This window comes from Centrocercus urophasianus, unplaced genomic scaffold (assembly GCF_019232065.1).
Source record: "Centrocercus urophasianus isolate 14NV4802_14NV808 unplaced genomic scaffold, USGS_Curo_1.0 seq_19, whole genome shotgun sequence".
Lineage (NCBI taxonomy): Eukaryota > Metazoa > Chordata > Aves > Galliformes > Phasianidae > Centrocercus > Centrocercus urophasianus.
This window is the reverse complement of record NW_024884744.1, coordinates 20,420,038-20,437,002: the sequence shown is the minus strand read 5'-3', so window position 1 is coordinate 20,437,002 and position 16,965 is coordinate 20,420,038. Positions and strand designations below refer to the sequence as shown.

General features: G+C 43.6%; 1 protein-coding gene across 2 annotated transcripts in view; it reads left to right on the top strand.

Annotated features, from left to right (window-relative positions):
• Positions 1–1,926: 1,926 nt before the first annotated feature.
• Positions 1,927–16,965, top strand: part of ARMC8 (armadillo repeat containing 8) — a 56,070-nt gene continuing 41,031 nt past the window's right edge. For both annotated transcript variants that reach the window (XM_042820524.1, XM_042820523.1), the window contains exon 1: positions 1,927–1,998. The gene's annotated coding sequence lies outside the window, so the exon portion shown is untranslated. The remainder of the gene's footprint in view (positions 1,999–16,965) is intronic.

Genomic DNA, 16,965 nt, shown 5'->3' with positions numbered 1-16,965 from the left:
GAGAGCCAGGCACCAGACCCGGCGCTTTGTGCGGCGCCGGGGGGGCGCGGGCCGGGCCGCGCTGCGAGGCGGTTGTGCGGCCGCTCCCCCGCGCGCCCCTTCCCGACTTCTCCCCGCGCGGGGCTCTCCTCTCCGCGTCGGCGGCTCGGCACCTCGCGAGTCGCTCGGCGCGTCCCCCCCACCTTCGCCTCCCCTCCGCCCCTTTCCTCCGGCGGTACCGCGCGGCGGCGCTCGGCGGGTTGCGGCCAACCCCGCCTGGCCCTGCCCGCCCCCACGCGGCGGGGCTGCCCGGGCCGTGCGGGGAGGGGGCGGGCGGGGCGCTGCCGCTGCGGAACGGCGCATTCACCTCCGTGCCGAGAGCGGCCCGCTCTGTTTGTCCGGCGTAGCGTTTCTTGCTAAGCGAGAACCCCGCGAAAATGATGGTGTTGGGAAAGCGTTCTTTTTTTTTTTTTTTGGGTCCCGCCCGGAGGACTTGGTGGCCTCGGTATGAACGCCCTTGTGCTCGTCACAGCCCCAGGATTTAAGTGAGGGGCTTATCACCCAGCTGATAAACCAGGGTGTTTTAGAAATGGAAGGCAGAGGGATCTCCAGAATCCAGAATGTCTCTACATATAAGTATATGGAGCGGGCAGATGGAAGTTCCCTGTTGTTCTCAAAAATATTGTCTTCGCTACGTGGATGATCATGGAAATCCCAAACTAGAAAGGGCCCATAAGGGTCATCAAGTCCAACTTCCGACTCCACGCAGCACCACCCAAAAATCAGACCATAAATAGGAACAACTTACCTGTGGACTCGCCTGTAGGACTTACACAGTTGTGTAATTGAAGTCATCTGCAGGCTGAGGGCTCCTGCTGCCTCCAGGCTCTCCTTTCAGACTTCTGTGAGACCCCAGCACGCTGCTGGCAGTTCTGCTGTTTCCAAGAAAAGAGGCACAGGTTTAGCCAAGAGTGGATGCTTGCAAAGCAATGGAGTGTTTGTAGTTCCTTTGTAGCTTCTTTCAAGGAAAACTGTTAAGGAAAAAATGGGAAGAGTATAACAAAATGTTGAGTTGGCAGAATAGAAAAAAAAGAAAGTGAGATAATGGAAATACATTCTGTCACGTGTTTGTGAGAACCCAGAGGGAAAATTACCTTCCCCTTTCCCACCCATGTTTTTTGGAATGCTTTCCATCTCCAACTTTGGATCTTCTCAAAGAGAATAAGTCATTGGTGCACAAGTGTTTGGCTTGCAAGCATGTCCTCTTGCTGAGATGAGATCTCACTTTGTCTAACACAGTAGGGATGGGACTGTCGTGGAGAACACTGTGCTGCTGCCCCACTGAGGTTGTGTGGGACAGCAGCAGGTCTGTCAGGTGACTGTTTTCTGCAGTAGGTAAAGGTGACAAGGCGTCCTGCAGTGAGATGTCTCAATACGAGCTTCCTTCTCTTCAAGAGCTTGTTTGTCAGCATGGTTCTTGAGCAACAGTAACAGCTCTTAGCAAGTGTTTCTTGCAGGAATTCATGGTTGTTTTTTTTTTTCTTTTTTTTTTTTCTGTGTAGTAATTGACACAATAAAATGGGAATTGAAGGTAATACTGATATCTGAAATATATCTGACCCCTTTTCTGTGTCCTGTTGGTAACCATACAGGCACCTGGCAGCACTCCGTTAACATACTTTGGCTTGTAATGTGCTGCTATCCACGTTAAGTACATCTTATTCTTTAACTCACACTTAAACACAGGGTTAATTCTTTGTGCAGATGTTGCCCAGCAGTAACATACTGCACATTTGAATATGATCCTGTGGTTTTGCTGCTATCTTGCCTGGTAGGTTTTGACAAGCAACAGACTTGCTGTTGCTTTAGTTATTCCTGTTTAACAGCCATTATATGAATTGATCAAAAGTATTTAAAAACAATCCTCTTTTTTCCTCTGCAGGAGGTAACAGCCAGCAGCCGCCACTACGTCGACAGATTGTTTGACCTGGATCCCCAGAAAGTCCTGCAAGGTGTCATGTAAGTTATCTGAAAGGCTTTGGGGCTGTTGGGTGAGGTAAGCTGGGTTAGCTGCAGTCCTGCCAGCACTGGCGGTTGGGGGAAGAAGCTCTGTCTCTTTAGAGAAATCTTGTTGGGGATTTTAAAACATACATGGTAGCGCTGGCTGAACACCCTGTTACTTTGTGGTGCGTATAGCCAGCCTCCCACTTGGCAGCAGTGAGGCTAAAACGTTCAGCAAACATTCAAGAAAAGTTCATAATCCATTTCTTCCTTTAGGCTACCTCCTGATTCTCTTACGAATCTACTTTCCTCTCTTTCCTCTTGCTCTCTTCTTGTCCTCTGCCAAGTCATCACACCTGCCTCTTTTGTTTTCCCCTGCTGCTACGCCTGAGTGTTGATTTTTTCTGATGCATGGCTTCTGTCAAAATGAAAGGATTTGCAAATAGAAAGAAAATACTTCCATAGAAATAAATTGTGATGCAAATTGTATTTCAGTGTTGCATGCCAATGACAGTGGGAATGATGGAAAGATTGAGTAGAAGTTTTGCCCTGCTGAACGGGTAGTAGAGCTGGTACAAAGGTCTGTTTCCTTGCTGGTTTTGGGCTATGCACTCTCCGTTGTAATCACACAGCAGGTCCCTTCCCATGTCTGACTTTGCTGACATTGGGCCTTGTCCGCAGCTTGCTTGCTGTGGCTGACTGGCAAAATGTCAGAACCAAGAGGATCACAAAGCCAGGACTGCTGGTTGTGTCATTTAGGACAACCTGAGGTGTTTCCAGTAGCAGATTAAAAAGAAAAAAAAGAAGTATTCAGGAAGATGTCCTGGGGATAGGATGGACAACTTATCAGCATTACTTTTCTTCTGAAATGCATGAGAACCAAAGCAGGTGTTGATATAAATGTCTTGAAAACTTTATTTGCTGAAATACACTCTCCTGTACAAAAACTTCTGGTACATTAGTGTACGCATTCTCAGGTCCTCAGCTGTTCCCTGTAGAAGTGACTGGCATTTCTTATATCCCCTGTTCTTGCTCCTTGGCTCAGGAAGCTGGGTTGGATGGTCTCAGGGGTGAGAATGTTTCCATAGGCCCACGTGGGCTGGCTGAACCTCCTTGGAGGTGCTTGAGCATGGGGCGGTGTGCCCTGCCCGCTCTGCTTTCTTCTATTAACTGGAAGCCACAAGCATTGGGATCCCTTCCCCTCTCTTTTGGGGTGTTATTTTCATCTTTTGCAGTGATTGTCCAGAACCAAAAGTCTTGGGCAATCGATTTGTCTTAGCTAGCATTTGAAATTCTTTCTGTTGTCTGTGCATGACAGTGAATTTTATGCTGAGCTGCCTTTTGGTTTTTCTGAGATCTGGAATAAAATTGATTGATCAGGGAAACTATCTTGCTGGGCTTCTCCAGTTAGTCCATTTAAAGACAGCAAAATGCCAGTTTATTTCACAATAGCTTTCTTTCCTGGATGCCAGTTTGGTGTCCACTTTCCAGTATAGAAGATGTTATGCTGCTCTGTGTCATGAAGTTCTCTAAGCTTGCATCTAGTCTCTGATCACACAGCTTGTTCAGCTCTTCCTTCTTCTTCAGTAGCTGGATGTGTCTGTTGTGATATGTTCTTTGCCTTTTGGTACTGCAAAGACCACCAGCCAGTGTCTTTGAGGCTGAGCTTTGTACAGGAGCCATTTCTTCTCAAGCAAATGCTCTGAAAAATGGATGGAAGATCTGTCCTTTTAAGAATGGCTCAGTGCTGTAGAGGTTCAAATAACTGTTAGAAACTGCTGAAGGAATTTATGCTGAAGTTATCTTCCCTTAGACCTTTTTAAAGCTACACATCTGACAGGACAAGTGCTTCTGAGGAGTGCAGGGGAAAACAATCACAGGGCAGATCTGGTTGGTAAGGTAAGTTAGTGACTGATTAAAAACCTGTTCCTGAGAGTACATCTTTCTTGATGTTAAACAAATCCTTTGTAATGGGTTTATTTTCCAATTAGTGGATGGCTGTGATACAGTCCAATTGAAGGTATAAAAAAGCCTCAGTCCAAGATTCTTTTTGGGCAGAATAATACAGCTTTGTCCTTCTTCCTTTGCCCTGCAGTATCAGAAAATGTGTTGAAGTTGGAATTAACTGATATGGGGGGGTGAGGTGAGGTGGAAAAGGGTGTAGGGGTGGAATAGGCGTGTTTCACAAGCTCTACCAAGTATTCTGTGGAATTCACTGAAAATCTTTGGTTCCTAAGATGTGCTGCTTTTTTTTCCCTCCTCCTTCCTGGCTGAAAGTATGGATGACCTAGATTTTTATTTTGATTGATGGGGCTGTATGAATATCCAGGATCGGAAAGGGCTGTCTTAAGAGGCTTTGTTTCTGCAGATTGTCTTCAGTTACAGAAGCTCTGTTCTTCATATGCTATTGAAGAAACTTGAATGAGTAACCTGGGCTTGGGGCTTTCTTTTAATTGCATCCTTTTATATTTTAATGAAAAGCAGCTTCTGAATGAGGTTTGATAAAGGTGAAATTCAGCTAAATGCTTCCTGGACTTGAAAATCATGCCAATCCAGTTGTGCTCTTGTAAATGGAGAAAGCTTATAATTACATATTCTGAAGGTGTACGAACTACCAAATGTCATCTCTTTTTTTCCCATGAGTTGTCAGAGAGGTAATGTTCAGAACTGCCTTTTGCCCACACAGCAAAGTCCTGCCTGGCCAGGGGCTCTTTGGTTTTCCTCTTTGTGGGAGAAGCGAGAAACCATGGTCCAGTTTTACATGGAACTTCTGTTTGCATCATTTCTATTACTTTCACCTTGGTATTCATAGTTTGGAAGGAGAGAACTGTGCGCACCGGCCTGTAAATTGGTGACTTCAGTTCAGGATTTGGAATTTTGGGATTTGTTGCAAGGCTGACTATACAGCCTTCTTCTGTAGCTGGTGCAGAACTGTTGAAAATGTGCAAGGCCCATTTCTGCATATCCACATCTGTGTGGAAGTGTGTGCATTCACCTTTATAAATGAGGAAACTTAAGGTTGTAGTTTCCTTCTGTAAACATAAGCTGTACATTGAGTCCATGCTTATGCTTGAGAGGTCTTACAGGTTTGCTTTGTGTCTGCTTAAGTGCTCTTCTAAACCTTTAATCTTCTATGTTACTGCCTTACAGTTCACATCTCCTCAGATACGCTTTGCCTGCATTTGGCAAGGTCAGCTATAAAGTCAGGTGAGCAGATACTGAACGTATTTAGTGTTGGGAATCCATAGACAACCCCGAGCTGATGTTCTAAGTGATTAAAGACTGTGTTCTCTCAGATGTTCTCTTCAATACTCCGTCATTGTTGGCAGAGGAACAGAATGTGGACAGCTCTGTAAATTTCTGTGTTGTTTGAAGAGCTCCATCCAATGCTTTGCTGTGTGGCAGCGTTTTAGACTACCATTTGGTTTTCACCCACTCTTAATCTCAGGGTCAAACTTTGTTCAAATGCAAGACTGATGCCTATTTCTGTCCGCTGATTTCTTTGCTGGTCAGAGACATGTTTGAGAAATGTTTTGTCATGCTTACAGTCAGTGTGATGTCTTCAAAGAGGCAATCTGTCATCTTAGGGAGTGATGTAAATGCCATCTCAGTGGCTGATTTTGAAAGGAGAATTCTCTCTGAGAAATCTGGCTTATTCAGGGTCCCAACTGTTTCTCATCAGGCTGTTCCCCTTAGCAATCATAGGATGTCATTTTGTAAGGCTTGTAAATAGTCATGGTGGTGTGCCGAGGATTCCCATGCTCCTGCTGTGCCTATCCTTTTTGGATGTGTTTAACCCCAGCAGCTGGAGTTGCCAGACAAACGTTTTCCAAACTTGCATGAACATTTTATTTCTCAGGAAAATGAAGGAATTGTCCTACAGGAGTAGTGCTGGGTGCTGAAGAACTTTACAGTATCTTCCTTTTTCCCTGGTAGCCATGTGCAGTGCTCTGGTGGGGGGAATAGTGGTACAGATCTATGCGGTATATTTACACCCAGAGGGTGGTGAGGCACTGGCACAGGTTGCCCAAGGAGGCTGTGGATGCCCCATCCCTGCAGGCATTCAAGGCCAGGCTGGATGTGGCTCTGGGCAGCCTGGGCTGCTGGTTGGTGACCTGCACACAGCAGGGGGTTGGAACCGGGTGAGCACTGTGCTCCTTTGCAACCCAGGCCATTCTGTGATTCTATGATTTAATTTGATATATATATATGTTTCCCATGCAGTATGATTTTGAGTGTCTGAGAATGTGTTTTTGATATGGATGTGCAGGGGTTGGCTGTGGATCAGAACTGGTGGATCCCTTTGAATCTTTTGGGGTCCCTACAGGCTTAGGCTGACGGTGTTTAATTGTTATACTTGGTGTTTTGAAGACTGTGAAAATGATATTTTGGTACAACCAAAATGTAGTTGGGCTAACCTAGCCTAAGTCTTGGTATGGAAAATCAGTTATGTGTTAAAAGCTCCTCTGAAGGGCAGTGCACTGTGCTTGTGTTTGGCTGAGGATGATTCTGCCTTCTTCAAACAGAAGGTAGCAGAAGGCAGTCACAGGCCAGGAAAAAAGAGCTTCTATTTTAAGTAGTAACGCTGCTCTTGTGGGACCTATCTTGCATCTCCTGTGGGCAGTTGCTTTGAAATTATTTGGAACACCTCAAACTGTGTTTATTACAGCCATCTTTTTCATTTATTTATTCTTGGTATTGAAAAAGTGTTCCAGACTGTAAAATAATCACACATGCCTGCAGGTAAAGCTTTGTGAAATGGGAACCGCAGCTTCGTGGGGTGGGAAGAGAAGGAATTCCATCTCCAATGGAGCCCCAAGAAGCCCATCAGCCTGGTGCCAAGAGCCTGCTTCTGCCTCTCATTCTTACTGCCCTGTCATTCTATGAGATGAACAGCACATCCAGAATACACCCAGTCACATTTGCCACCTCTCACTGGGCAATTCTGGACTTGAGTTTTCTGCAGGAGTCATGTTTTATTCTTTGCATACATCCTTGCTTCAGTTTTCACCTGAAAGACTCTGTGAGAGCAGATGAGCTTTTAGAGGCTTGTTCCTGTTATGCTTTGCCTCCGTACGTTTTCAGTCCATCACTTGACCTACTTGGTGTGGTACTCTGTGACAAATAGATGCTCTTTCAAATACAGTGTGAAACTTTCAGGTGTCATTCTTCAGCTCAGGGCTTTCATCTACAAGTTGTGTAATCTTTAAAGTGTTTTTGTTTAGCATCATTCACACGCTGAGAGAAGAGGTTCCTGACTTTCCTGGTGCTGCAGTTCTTGAGCTGCAGGATAGGGTCTCTGTGGTCTGGAATGCCTGGTTGTGGAATCTGGCAGGGAAGTTTGAGCGTGTTTAGGTGAGAGGGAGCTGGGAGCAGTGCTCTGTTTCAGTGTTCCCCTTCAGGAGGCAGGCTGGGGAATGTAATAGGTAGGCAAGTTTTTCAGAGTGGTGGAGGCTGAAAATGAAAGCACCTCAAACGTTTGGGAATGAAGTTGTGTTGTGAGAAGACGGGGTTTCAATATAATAGTTTTTGTAGAGTCAGGTGGAAATATAATGTAGATATGTAGGGAAGAAATGAAGCTATAATGAAGACTTCTATCTTTGAATTTTTTTGCCCATTTGCACTTGCTTTATATTACAACAGAAGGTACAAATGCATAGCACTGAAGTTTTCTAATAAATTATGTAACTCCTGGTCTAAACACTGGAGGTGGACTGAATTATAGGAAATTAAGTATGCCTGTTGCATGTGGCTAGAAGTAATCAGACTAAGAGGGTTGTTTAACGTTTCAAAGCTTGCTATTGCCACTCACAGCACTGACAATTATTAGATCTGTTTCAACACTGCTGTCAGGGCATGGAACTCCTCTTCTCCAAACTGCTCTCTAGATGCCAACGTCTGAGGTGCAGTATTGTCACAGTGATGCTGCAGGCTGAAAGCAGGATAAAGGGAGAGGCATCTTTCATCAGGCAGACTGGTGTAGCTGGAGAGCAGGAGGCACTCGAGTATTGTTCACACAGGTTCTGAGTGGCAAACTTTAGGCTCAGCACAGTAGTTGAATGCTTAGGTCATTCAGATTTTAACTTGTTAGTAATCTGCTAGACAACTGCAGAGGAGGGATGGTTGTAAGAGAGAGAAATATCGTAGGCAGAGTAGGGAGAAATAGTCACGCTGTGCCCTTTGGGTGTGTAGGGGAGTTAAGAGTCAGGTATAATTTGGGCTTGAGAGGAGCGTGTGCCATAGAACAGCAGTGCTACTGAGTCTGTGATGCTTAATATTTGGTATTTGATTTTTGTTCTAAGATTGTGGTTCATATTGATCAGTCAGCATTTAAAAATAGTTTCCTTTCAAAACAAGCTCATTTTCAGTTTGCAGCACAGAACTGTTCTTTCAGGTTATCTCCTTGTTAGAGGTCAACATTTCCAGCAACATCCGAAGGATAGAACTCCATTTACATAAATTTGCCTACCAGCTGATTAAAATGGTTTTAGTATGTATGCTGTTTTGTTAGTGCTCACTTGATGATTGAAATGCATTGGGATTTCTTTTTGCCTCCGTTGGGGAAGGAAAGGTAGCGGGAGGGCTGGCTGGTGAAGTTACAAACGTGCTTCCAACCTGTGTTGTCTGAAATGTCTGTTCCCAGACATAGAATGGGAAATTTAGACTATTGGTAAACGGTCAATTTGTTTTGTTTTAGTGAGTACTTACTGTCTCTCGTGGAAAGGAAAATGGAAAAGGAAAAAGGAAAGGAAATGGAAGCATGCCCAATGCATATGGAGGCCAGTGCACTCAGCTGATGGAGCTGAAAATTGAGGCCGTGCTTCAATGCAGGAAAGATTTGAAGTTACCAGCTAATGAATAGTAGCCACGTCAAGTGAACAGATTCTGTTGATCTTTGGTGATTGCTGGCCTAAGCTAATGGGGACAGTGTGGTACAATGTTAATGTGCACTTATCTGGGAATAGGTAAGCAGGGGCTTGAAGGCCGTTCTGAAATATTTTCCTGCACTGAATGAATCCTGAGTTTTCTCTGTTGGAATGATTGGTGGCAGACAGCATTATTTTGATAATGAATAGTGGTTTCAAAATGGGAGAAGGAACAGAGTGACTGTATGTGTTGGATGCTTTGGGTTATGTGTTTGAAGACTTCTCCCATAGTCTCGTAGCTGCAGAGGAGCCCTTCTCCCTCACAGAATAGAACATCTGTTTCAAGGAGTCCTTGTTCAGGTGCAACTGTTTTTCCCCACGTCTCTTCAGATCATTCTTTACTGTTGCAACTTAGTTTAACCAGAGGAGTTGTGCTCCAAAGCTGAAATGCTGGTGATAGGGAGCACTGAACATAGCTTCTGTGGTGGTTCTTCTATTTAAAAAGTTGATCTAAAAAAGCTGGCTAAGCTCTCATCCGCTGCTGACCTCAAGCACATGAAATGTGAGATGTGTCATTCTCAAGGTTGAGCAGGCAATTTTTCAGTTCATTAGTGCTCTCATCCACTTTGGAGCACAATTGTCAGAGCCAGCGCAAAGGATGAGACAAGAAAACGTAGTTGAGAAGTAGGAAAAGCAGCATCTCCTGGTTTGTCAGTGAACGTAGAGATCTGAAAGGAAGGTAAGTTGAAACGAGGCAAAGGTGCTCAAATGATTCTAGCCTTTTGTAGACAGGTGAGTTGACTGGGTTTAGACTCTTCTGTTGGCAGCAAAAATTGGTTGGGAAGACTTCAGGCACACACACAAAGGCAACGAGTGCTGGAAACTGAGATAAGTTCAGAGGAGGAGTAAGGTATGGATATTTCTAATGATAGATGTGGGTCGTTGGAACAGCTCCCCTTTCTGTGTGGTCCTTTCATTGGCAAGAAAACATGACAAGGTAAGTTGTCTCTTCCAATGGGATACATTAGATAGGAGTTCAAGGCTTTCTGTGGTGTGATGTGGAGAAGGCTGATGAAGTGATGGCTTCTAGCAGTATCTGTGTTCTGCATTGCTGTAACTGTGCTGCCACGTGCTGTTTTCTACAGCACTCTCGTTTTGTGCAGTGTCTGACAGTACAGAATTGAGATTGGGAACAACCATGGATTTGGGGTTTCTTTGGGTTTGTTTAGTTTGTGCTGTGTTAATTGTGTAACAGTTTCTGAGTGTTAAAACACGAAGTTGAGTAACAATAAGTGTATTTATATGCTATATCATTCTTTACTGTAAAATTATAAAATTACCTTTTTTTCTTTTTTTTCAATTGAGATTAGAAAGATTGAAATCTCTCTTCTCAACTTGATCCTTACCTTAAAAAATAAGCTCATTTTGGTGGTATGCAGCACTTGTCAGGAGCTTTTAGTGCTTTAATGGACACTTACCAGATATTCAAGCTGTAGTACAATCCACTGTAGACATTAATTGATGAAATAATGATGAGCATTTTAGCATGCAAAATTTGTAATTAATTTCTGTTGATTATTTTGCATTTGACCATTGAAATGGGAGAGGAGGAAGAAGGAAAAAGGAAGAGGAGGTGACAGCTGGAGAAAGTGCAGTTGTCAAAGCCTCAGCCTGACAGTGGGTTTCTGACTCAAGTCCACCTGTGTTGGGTTTTGCTTAGAAACTGTCCTGAGCTTGCAGCAGGCAGTTTTTATTGTAGCTATCTCCTTGTATCTGCTACAGATATTCCAGCCTTTTAGATATTTACATTTTGGGTTTTTGAAAACCCTACCAGGCAGATGTCCTGCTTCATCCAAATGCTCTGCTTTTGGTAGATAAATGTTCTGATCTCACAACACATTGCCTTGGATGCTTCTCCTGCATACTTAATCCTCTAAAAATCTTTTGTAATTATTCTGTGTTAGAGCTAAATGTGCTGGCTTGACTTTTCTTGGATTATTTTTCCTTCTGTGATTGTTCACCTCGTGTTGAATATTCTTCTCTGGGTGGGAACATTGTAAATATGGTTACCTACTCTGTTTTCAGAACACACGAGATGAAAAAATGCAGAGATGGTTCATTTTATCCTCTCTTGTCGTTCCTCATCAAGTCACTCTAGCTTGTTCCAAGCTATGTCGTGTTGCACTGCTAGAAGGAGATTTCCAGGGCTTTCTGTAACATTGTAAAACCTACTTCTGTTTGTGCTCAATTAACTGTATTTAAAAATGTGGGTAAAGAAGCTCACTGGGGGTTGTTGCACCCATGTTGCTTTCACATGATTTCTTTTGCAGAAGAGATGCTGCTATCAGGGCTTGACAAAAGCGCTTTAGAGCTCTGTTCTTTCTCATCTGGGAAGTGAACTCAAGCCAGTTCAGAGTCCCAAATGAGAGTAAACTTCATGAAGTGTTGAATAGAACGTTCATTTTCTCAGTACTCACCTGTTTTATGGTCTTTGTTACTGCTTCTTGCTCGCCCCAAATGGGTTATATCTGGCTTTACGAATCAAAAGTGCATTCATATAATGTTGGCAAATTAGTTCACTTTGTAACTTCTGTCCAACTGCATTTGGATGGAAATGATTTTTTCATATACTCCTGAAATATTGTAGATGGTTTTTCTGTACGGGTGCGCCCACAAAGCCAGCATAGGCTGCTCCTTAAGTTGCTATTTGTGGCAGATTAATGGAGCAGATTCTTTCTGCATTGCTGCGTTCCAAGAGATTGTTAGTGTTCATAAACCTCACCTGGTGACTTTTGTTGCCCTTTTTAACAATTTGGAAGCAGAAAATAAATATTTCTGTTTTTTCACTTTCTGCGTAGCTTTATAGCTTTGTAGCGAATTATCACAGGATTGAATTGATGCAGCTGCATTCTTATTGATTTAAAAAGCAGAAGGAGATGGAGAAAGCTGATGTAGCACTTAAGGAAGAAGTATTTACAAGAGGTTAGTTGGGACATCTTCACATTTTTGGCAGTCTACATATCCTTTTTGACTATTTTTCACGTACGTATTTTTCTTTCCATGCAGAAAATGTAGGCATATATATAATGTATCAGACTTTAAAGCCATGCATTAAAATTAATTGTAATGCAAATTATTTCATTAAATGAGTTTGAATGTAAGATGTAAGGTTTTGATACACAGAATATTAAAAAGGATTTGAAAGAGCACACGAAACCCTACCTCAGAAGAACCTTACAGCTTCTTTGTATGGAAACTTCATGGTTTTTGCTTTTTTTTTTCTGTGTAGAATCATAGAATGGATTGGGTTGGAGAGCTGCCTTCCTGAGGAACGGAGACTTAAACTCTGATCTTACATATGTTCTTTTCTTCTGAAGCTGCTCATGCTCTACTGCTGCCTGACAGCATATTGGGAAATTACCTGAGGGCTTGCAAGTCTTTTGGGAAGTCTATACGTCTTTCTCCTCTGGATCATGGTGTTCACACACCAGAGGCACCACAGGCTACTTGTTCTTCTGAAATTCTCTTCTCTTTGTAATTGTTTCTGCTGCTCTTTTCTTCCTCTTCGTTTCAAGGACCTGTTCATAGTAAAAAGTGGGAGCAGTGTGCATGATGCTTGAAAGTAAAGTTGGATATCCAGTTTTGGACTGCACGTCTCTGATGTTTCTTAGTTACCTGACTTTGAAGGTTAGGAACTTCATTACTCTTTCTTCTTGGATGAGTCTCTTATCTTCTTGGATCTGAAGTCATTTGAGTTCAAGCTTGCTGGAGATGATGTTTTCATGTCAGGGAATTATCCTCAGGTGCTTCAGGTTGCGTGGTTCTCCAAGGACCTCAAAGACCAAGATAATACGTAGCACTTCTTTACTTTCTATGGGGAGTAGTTCTTGATTGGGAAAATCATAAAATGAAATCGTATAATTATTTTGCATAATGAACCAAATAAAATTCTACTGTTCAACTTTGGATTACAACATGCTAGGAATATTTTTTGTTTCCATACCTTCCTGTTTGTTTGTTTTTTTTTTCCATATAACTAGTCTCATTTCTATTAGTAGCAAATTTGAAGAGATGCATAACTTGGGAGTACCTAGACATGCAAGCATGGTGATCTTTTCCAAGCCCTACGTGTGACAGTTTTAGGTCTGGTTATGAGTTTGAAGATATTTAATTTTATGTTCAAACTTCTTGAAGTTGTGTTGGATTTGTCTTATATCTCAGACAAATTTCTGTTTCTTGTCTACCCATTGTGACCTTTCTGAGGAACTTGATGAGCTGTGATGGAGAAACTCATCTGGATCTTGTTCATGCTGGGACTGTAACCTCACTAAACCTCTAAATTATAGAGCTTGACTGTCTTCATGCCACTTAAAGGGACCCCAAATCCAATTCTGATAGGTAACACTTATTATGTATTAAATGAATATGGAGTTAGCAAGCTGCTCTATTGTGGAGTTATTACAAGGAGGCACAAAAGGGTCTTGTGACCCTTGTGTCTGAAATGATGTGTCCATTCATCTGAGCAGGGCATTAAAATGTCACCAGAAACAGATTGCTTGGCGGTTCAGTGCATCTTCACGATTCTTTGGAGTGCTTTGCAACTGCTTTCTCTTTTGCTTCTCGAGGATGTGTGACATGATGCAGCCAGCCTTTCCGATGACTTTGAGCTGAGTAGTGATTACAAGGTAGGTAGCCCTGGTGTGGCCCAAGCAGCTTAGTACTTGGACTGAGCTCATCTGTTCTACCACTGAAATTCCTTTCAAACATCCACCGTGTTGCTTCTGCAGTTGTTTTGTAAGTACTCTTCTTTAAAAAGTCTTGAGGAATAGCTAAGACACTTTGCATCTAATCTTTAGCATAGGAACCACTGGAGTGCAGTTTTAGTGGAGCCTTTGAGTCCATTCCTTAATTCTGGAGGGGTTCCTGCTTTGCCAGTCATCTGATTTTGCTATTTTTTCTCAGTATCCTCTCATGAGATACAAATTCACCAAGCTTATGTGAGATGTAACATAGTAGTCCAATGTTCTCTGCTGATGCTTAGCTTTGTGTAACGAGGGGCTGGAAGCAGACTTGAAATAGTGTTTCACTTGTCAAGATGAGTAGCTTTCTATCTCTGCCTGTTTTAGGAGTTAAGCTGGACTGCTGTTTGGAGTTCAGTCTGCTTTCAGTAATGCTTCCTTTCCAGTATCTCTAGCCAAACTTAAGAATTTACCATGCTTCCACTTGTTTATAATTCTTAAAGTTCTCTTCTGTGGTGATGTAAATGGGTGCCACAGGAGAATCTCGAGTCTCATGGAGAAATGCTTCAGGAAGAACTGTCAATTACCTTTCACTAATTGAGGTTTATAAAGGCTCTGTTTACACCAGTCCAAATGCTGCCTGCCTTCATCAGGTTTTTTGGAACAGATGAATTGAGTAGAACACTTGGGTCAGCTCCTTCTTGCAGTGGAAGTTTCCAATTTAGTCCGTAAGAAGTGTTAGTAGTGTGTTCATGCAAAACAAGGTGGGTCTTCAGGAACAACTGTGCTACTCTAAATCTCTTAAAATTTGCAGACAGCAAGTCAGAGTCATAGTGCAACAGTCACAGAATTACAAAGTGGGTTGAATTGGACTGGAAAGGACCTTAAAGATCATCTAGCTTCAACCTCTGTGCTGTAGCAGGGTTGCGACCCACTAGAGCAGGTTGCTCCAGGCTGCATCAGACCTGGCCTTGAACACCCTTAGGGATGAGGCATCCACAGCTTCTCTGGACATCCTGTGCCAGTACCTCACCACCCTTTACTCTTAACATCTAATCTGAATCCTCCCCCCTTTTTGTTTAAAACCATTCCCCCTTGTCCTATTACAATTGGAACATGTGAAAAGTTGATCTCCTTCCTGTTTGTAAGCTCCCTTTGAAATACTGAAATGAACTCTCCCTGGAATCTTTGCTTCTCTAAGCTAAACAAATGCAAATTCCTCATCCTTTCTTCCTAGGAGATCTTCTCCAGCCCTCTGAGCACCCTCCTAGCCCTCCTCTGACCCATTCCAACAGCTCCACGTCTTTCTTGTGCTGGGGCCCCAGGCCTGGATGCAATACTGCAGATGGAGCCTCATGAGAGCAGAGCATAGAGGAATGATCCCCTCCCTCTCCATGCTGTCAACCCCTCTGTTGATGCAGCCCAGGTTCCAAGCTGCAAGAGCACACTGCTGGCTCATGTGCAGCTTTTTGTCCACCGAGATTCCCCAGTCCTCTCAGCAGGGTGGCTCTCAATCAGTTCTTTTCCTAATATGTTGACATATATGTAGGTGTATCTGGGATTGCCCCAGCCCAAGTGCAATACTTTCTACCTCACCTTGTTGAATCTTACAAGTTTGCATGGGCCTGCTTTTCAAGCCTGTCCAGGTCCCTTCGGATGCCACCCCTTCCTTCTGTTTTATCAACTGCGCTACTCAGCTTGGTGTCACAGAATCACAGAATTGTAGGTTGGAAGGGACCTCCAGAGATCATCGAGTCCAACCCCCCTGCCAAAGCAGGTTCCCTACAGCAGGTCGCACAGGAAGGCATCCGGGCAGGTCTTGAACATCTCCAGAGCAGGAGACTCCCCCACCTCCCTGGGCAGCCTGTTCCACTGCTCCGTCACCTCACCGTAAAGAAGTTCTTGCGCACATTGGTGCGGAACTTCCTGTGCTGCAGTTTCCGGCCGTTTCCCCTTGTCCTGTCTCCACTCACCGCTGAAAAGAGTCCGGCCTCGCCATTCTGCCCGCCACACCTCAGATACTTATAGACCTGCATCAGGTCCCCTCTCAGCCTTCTTTTCTCCAGGCTGCACAGACCCAGTTCACTCAGCCTTTCCTCATAGCAGAGATGCTCCAGGCCCCTCACCATCTTTGTGGCCCTGCGCTGGACTCTTTCCAAGAGATCCCTGTGTCACCTGCAAACTTGCTGAGGATGTACTCAATCCCACTGTCTCTGTCTTTGAGAAGGATATTGAAGATCACTGGTCTCAAGATGGGCCCCTGAGGGACACCTCCCATCACCTGTCTGCACCTGGATGTAGAGCTGCTGACTTATGTTCTGACTGCAACCATCCAACCAGTACTTCATTCTCCAAATAGTCAGTCCAGCCTTCAAATCCATTTCTTTTCAATTTAGAGAGAAGGATGTGATGTGGGATTCTATCAAAGGCCTTGCAGAAATCCAGGTAGATTCCATTAGTTGCTCTTACTTTGTCTAATGAAGCCATCAGTCCATTGTTGAAGGCCACCAGGTTGGTCAGGCTTGATCTGCCTTTGCTGAAGCTTCACTTGCAGTGCTGGATTAGCTCCTTGTCTTGTGTGTGCCTTAATGGAGTTTCCAGGAGGATCTGCTCCATTGTCTTTGCAGGCACAGAGTGAAGCAACCACTGAAGTTCACAAATTATGTGCATACATTTATTATTTTAGCAACTTTGTGATTTGTTGGTAAAGAATTATCTTAATTTGAACTGCCTTCTCCCCTTGGCTTTATAAAACCCATACAGCTGAAAGCTTTCCTAGAAATGTGTGGTCTTGATTTCCCAAAACCAGTCATAATGCTTTCTTTCAGATTCTCTGGATGTTCACGTATGTTCAGTGTATTCACGTATAGGGGGAGAGACTCTTTAAAAAAAAAAGGTGATGTTTTTTGGTGTATAATATTTAGTACTGAAAATTTCTGAACATTAAGGTTGCAAAGCACACATCTCTGTAGGACTTGGTAGTGTGCAGAAGCAGCGTTGGCTTTCCAAAATGCTCTCTTTGTTCCTTACCGTGGTACAAACACCTGTATTGCAGTTAACCCTACCCTAATGTGCAGGCAGGGAAGTGGTTTTGTTCCAACTTTGTTCCCTGGATTTTGAGATACAGATGCGTGGTTTTTGTTATTATGAGGTCTAATGAATGTATGGGCACAAAAAACTGTCTAATTTTGCTCAGTAATGAGAACTTCTTCATGTTTGCTGTGCATGTGAGATGGTGTGGGATTTTTGCTTGCTTGCATAAGCTGGGATGTAATGGAATCCTGGAGTTCTGGGGTGTTCATCTGTGGGCTGTGGAAACTGTGCCCTTAAGCACAGTCCTGCAGGTGAAGCATGGAGATGTGAAAGAGTATTTGCTCAGC